This window comes from Beta vulgaris, chromosome 4 (genome assembly GCF_026745355.1).
Source record: "Beta vulgaris subsp. vulgaris cultivar EL10 chromosome 4, EL10.2, whole genome shotgun sequence".
In the NCBI taxonomy this organism is placed as follows: domain Eukaryota; kingdom Viridiplantae; phylum Streptophyta; class Magnoliopsida; order Caryophyllales; family Amaranthaceae; genus Beta; species Beta vulgaris.
The window spans coordinates 63,071,652-63,077,450 of NC_079205.1; the positions used below are offsets into that span (position 1 = coordinate 63,071,652).

Here is a 5,799-nt window from a genome sequence, read left to right on the forward strand (position 1 = left end):
TTTTGTTAATAATAGGACAATGCATACATCAATCAAAGTTATCAAGAGCACATGATGCTCCTCAATGCATACTAGAAGTAACATCTAGCTTCTTAAGCGGGAGCTCGACAAGAGTAAGACGACGGCAAACTTTTCGTTTGCTAGATTTTTCGCAATGATATTGTTAATTAGTGTTGTAATTCCTCCATTCTTTTATAATGGCAAATTTTCAACATTGTTACTTTTATACTAGCTATTTATTATATAATTACGTTTGGCCATATTTATTTCTAATAGATATAAGCTAAATGATATTATCAGTTAACATGTTATTGGATTAGTTTCAATATTTATTTTCATAACATGAATATTCTAAAAAAATGTACTAATTAAATATTAGAAATATAAATGGTCGAAGTAACAAATTAGTAAAGTTTAAGATCAAAATGTTGTTATTATAAAATAACGAAACAAGTAGTCTCTTCGTTTCTATTTGGTGTTCGTGCTTGAAATATTTCATTTAAAGAGTAAAACTTTGATCATAAATTTTAGTCGACCGAGATATATGAAACAAAACAGTCACTTAGATTCATTTGATTTGTGTGGACATATAATTTTAGAATATTAAATTTTTATACTTATGTACGATTAAATTTTCAAGATATTATTGCTCCGGTGTGTGCATTAAAATTAAGCAAAAAGAAAATAAGACAACAAGGGTATGTTTTATCTTTATGGTATTATAAGATCAACTTCTATGTTGTGACGCACGCAGTGAAAATTGTTAGTTTTTTCAATATGATTTGACTATATAAAGGGACATATATTCAATGACCTGCATTTATCAAAGAATTTTGCTGCTTTTTCTTTTCAAATTTTTCTGTAAGGCCTCAAGTAGGAACCTGTCATGGCCTTTGCCACCTCGCTATTCATCACAGCAATTGTTCTATTAAAAAGCCTACACCAAACAGGTATCTCTCTATAACTATATTTGGTTCTAACTCTTTGGCGATTAAAATACATTTTATTTTATTTTATTTTTGATAAACATGGCATTTCATTCATTACCTAATAATGTTAAACATATTACAATTCGAAAGTAGTTGTTTCGAACAATAACTAGGAGGTGGAAAAAATCCTAATTACAATACTATCACCCTCCATGGTCCTACACCTTTTACTCCTTAACTATATTCTATTAGCTTCAGAAGACATTTCATGAATTGAATGGTTTCTGATTGTGAGCATTTTTCACAAACTATTAATAAACACCCATATTATTAGGAAGCTTAGCTTTTATACACGTATTGATAAAGAGCATGATATGGAATATGGTTACGACTAATTATGTTCTTTTCATTATTCCTCCATGTTCCTTTATCAAATTACTATAGTTAACTAGTGTATGTTAATTTACTTTATGAATTACATGTTTTTTAAAGATGAAGTCGAAATATGTTCTTTTATTATGCATTATACATTCTTTAACTTTGAATTGTACATGCTATGTAATGTGAACGGATGATCAAGTCTCACTTGGCAAACTAGTTCGGATGGGGTACGATTAAATCTTTATCTCAATTTGTGATTAATAAAGGTTAATTCGTAACTGATACATATATGAGCTGGTTCAATTTTTATTTTGGTCTTGTATCGTCTAGGGTCTATACCGTGTCATGTCATGTCAATTAAATAAATTTCAAAGCATGTCGGTCTTTTTTATTATTATATTCCACTAGCTATCGAGAGTTGAATTAATTTAGCTAAGTTGATATTTGGTCATCAAGTTATACTCATTTGGGTCCCCAATAGACATACTACATCTTATATTGTACTAATAATTATATTCATATACTAGATGCAAGTGTTGGAGTATGTTATGGAATGCTTGGAAACAACTTACCTTGCGCACAAGATGTGGTAAACCTCTATGAATCCAATGGAATAGGAGCCATGAGACTCTATGGTCCTGATCAAGCAACACTCCAAGCCCTCTTAGAAGGAACACAAAATATCAAACTCATGTTAGGTGTCCCTAATGAAGACATTCCATGTATAGCATCCGATCAACCTACCGCCGACGAATGGGTCCAAACCAACATCGTCCCCTATGCATCATTTATCAAGTACATCGCCGTCGGAAACGAAATCAATCCGACTAATAATCCACTAGCCTCGTCCGTCGAACCAGCTATGCAAAACATTCTGAATTCACTAATTACAAATAGCTTAGAAAGCCTAATTAAGGTTTCTACGGCTATTGATACAGGATTACTCTTTTTTTTTTTTTTTTTTGGTGAAATACGGATTAAATTAAGCTTAAATGTTATTGGCTAAACGCCTTAGTACATAATCATCCCACATGTTCAAAAGATAACTAGGGGGGGTGGGGATAAGCATAGTTACATTCATATCTAACACACTTCTTCTTCCTTCCTTAGCCATTGCGTCCGCTATTGAGTTGAGCATTCTTGGGCAAGATTGGACCTTCATCTTTTGGAAATACTGGCTTTGATCCCTGCATAGCATAATAGATTGGTCATTTTGTGTTGTGCAAATATTGGGGTTGTTAATTTGTTGCGCCGCTGTTTTGCAATCAGTTGCAATCTCTACATGGGTCATGCCCTTTGAGTGTGCTATGGTTAGAGCCCAATAGATTGCGAGAGTCTCCGCATGTAGAGCACTGTTTGCATAGATCTTCCTTTCGAACCCGAGAATCCATATACCTGTACAATCAAACATAACCCCAGCCACACAAGAAGCAGAATATATATTCACAAAGGATGCGTCAACGTTTATGGTTGTCCACGGGTGAGGGGCTATCTTTGAGTAGTTTAAAGTCGGGTTTTGAGAGGTGAGGGGGTTTGGGATCGCTTTATAATGGGCCGTAGCCTTTTGACGGGCTCTTTCGATAGTAGTTTCTGGAGGTGGAAGCGTTTTGTTTTCGAAAACTAGTTGGTTCCTTTGGATCCATAACTCCCAACAGATGAAGGGGAACAAGTAATTCATGGGAATGCCACCTAACATTGTAGGTTCCTGAATTTACTGATACAGGATTACTCGATAACACTTTTCCACCATCCAATTCCACATTTAAAAATTTATCGTACATTACACCAATAATAAACTTTCTAACCACAAATGATTCACCTATGTTGGTCAATATACAACCTTACATTTCTTTATTAGGAGATCCTACGCATATTAAAATTGACTATGCATTATTTAAGAAGAGTGAGCCTGAATTTACTGATCTTAACAATAGGAAAATTTACCAAAACTTATTCGACGCAATATATGATGCAACTTATGTGGCTATAGAGAAAGTTGTTGTTACACTTCAGACTGATTCATTGAATGATGATAAAAAGAAAGGTGGCAAAAATGTCAAAGTGACGGTGTCCGAAAGCGGGTGGCCGTCGAAAAGCGGATTTAGCGGCAAGAAGCCGCGCAATTATGCTAAGAAAACAATCACTAGTAGCAATGATCAAAAGGAGCCTTCTATACCTGGAGAGGAATATGCCACAATAGAAAATGCAAGAACTTACTACACCAAATTTGATCAATCATGTGAAGAAGGGAACTCCTATGACACCAGGAGAAGAGATTGAGACATACTTGTTTGCAATGTTTGATGAGAATAATAAAACAAATGGCGTGAGTGAGCAGAATTATGGGCTTTTTACTCCTGATGAAAAACCCAAGTATGGACAACTCAACTTTTGTGCATAGTAATTAATTGCATGAAGTATGGTTTAAGGAACAAATCAATGTATGTATCATTGTATTTCTAGTATATATGAGTATAAGTTTTTAATGATATGTGTTATATATCCTTGTCTAGTTAATTTGTGGGAATATATAATAAATAAGATGATGAATTTTCATCTCGATATTAATTTAGTTTAAAATTTTAATTATATGTCATATGTCTTCCAACCGGTGGCGGATCCAGCAGGGGGACATGGGGACAGATGTCCCCCCACTTTAAAAAAATCATTTTATGTTTTTTTTTAGAAAAAAAAAACAAAAAAACGAAAAATAAAACGCTGGGGCTTGGGGACTCTAAGAGACGCGTGAAGCGTTTGTAAAAAACACGCTTGAAAGAAAAAAAAGGAAGAGAAACTGAGGAAGAGAGAACGGAGTCATAGACGAAGCCACGAAGCGACAACCGCACATTCGCTGGAGCCGACGATCGCACATTCATTGGAGCCGACGACCGCACATTCGCCGAAGCCGACGACGACGAGCGGTGAGGAAGAGGAACGGAGTCATGAACTTCAAAGTTCGAACTCCGGACGAACCTCAAGTCCTCAATCTTCGTCTGCCTTCGAAGTTCGAACGAACGAAGGAGTCATAGACGAAGCCACGAAGCGACGCCGCTACGCCCACGCCCATGGCCAATCACCGACCTCCCAGTCCCGACCCGACGTGTGACGCCCAGTAAGTCATCAGTCGTTCAGTAAGTTGCTTTTTCTAATTTCTAAACCCTAAGTGGCTAAGTTTTAGTTTTTTTAAGGTAATATATATATATATTATCTGGTTGTGAAAATGTGAATTGTGATACTTGTGAAATGTGAATTTATGATTGTGAATATATGGTTGTTGATTGATTTGTTGTTGGTTTGGAATTGGTCATGAACTCATGATTTAGGAAAATGTTATAATTAGTTTGCAATTTTGAATTTCTAATGAGGAAATTGTAAATATGACTATATGAGTTGATTTATAATTGAAATATTGAATAGTTTGGTTTGATTACTTTGATATGTAATTGATTAATGTTTACCAATTTAATATAAAATGTCGAGTGATTCACATTCACCTAATTCTAACAAGTCCAAAGCTAAGGGAATACAACCCGATACAATTTTTGTTGTACTTTTTTTTTCTTGAAAAAACTTCTGAATGCTCGACGGTCGGATTTTGTCCCCCCACTTTGAGAATCCTGGCTCCGCCACTACTTATAACTTTAATCAAAACATCAAGTTTACATTATATATATGACTCATTTATCCTTTATCTTTAATAAAATATCAATGTTTCTAACCTTAAGTTATGAAAATGGAAAATGATGATTCGAAATGAAGATTTCTCATGTCTTAGATTTTTTTTCCAAGCTTCATAGGTTTCTTACAAGCTGGATTTTGCCAACTTGACACATGACCTCAAGCATAACTTTATATCAAGTCAATTATGTGGATGCCAACTAGAATAGTTGGCAATACGTGGAAATACATGGTACTTATAATTTATAATGGAACTCTGACGGTCCCTTGTGACTCCCTATCTTCAAAACAAAATCATATTTCAAGCTAATGATGGGCCTTATGGCCCTAGTTTAGGTTGTCTGAAACTCCAAGCGCCAAATGGGTTAAATGGTCCGTTAAGTTGTCCTCACACTGATCACCCTTTTCAGCTTTTAGTTTTAATTGTATACCTCTCTTACTCAAATTTCTACAAGTGCAAATACGAAACACTAAGCCCAAACTTGTTTGGTGTAGCTGGTTACTGATTCACCTTACAATCTTAAAATCACAAGGTCAAAGTCTTCCTAGTTCATAGTGGCGGATCAAGAAAAAATACTAAGTGGGGTCAAAAACATTTAATAAAATTTTATTTGGGATCAAGTGGTCAAATTTTTTACGAAAATAAATTGAAAAATCACAAATTTTATACGAAAGAATTTTATATTCTTATTTTCAAGTGGGGTCATATTGATCTAATATGCTCCACCACTTAGATCGTATTTGGGGGTAGAAATTCCACTTATCTTTTCCTCTACTCTCAAGTGCCTGAGTCACAAACACTAAACGAAAA

The 5,799-nt window shown here is 34.8% G+C and overlaps 1 pseudogene; it reads left to right on the plus strand.

The window, feature by feature from the left end:
* Positions 1-741: 741 nt before the first annotated feature.
* Positions 742-3,872, plus strand: LOC104890037 (glucan endo-1,3-beta-glucosidase-like; annotated as a pseudogene).
* Positions 3,873-5,799: the final 1,927 nt, after the last annotated feature.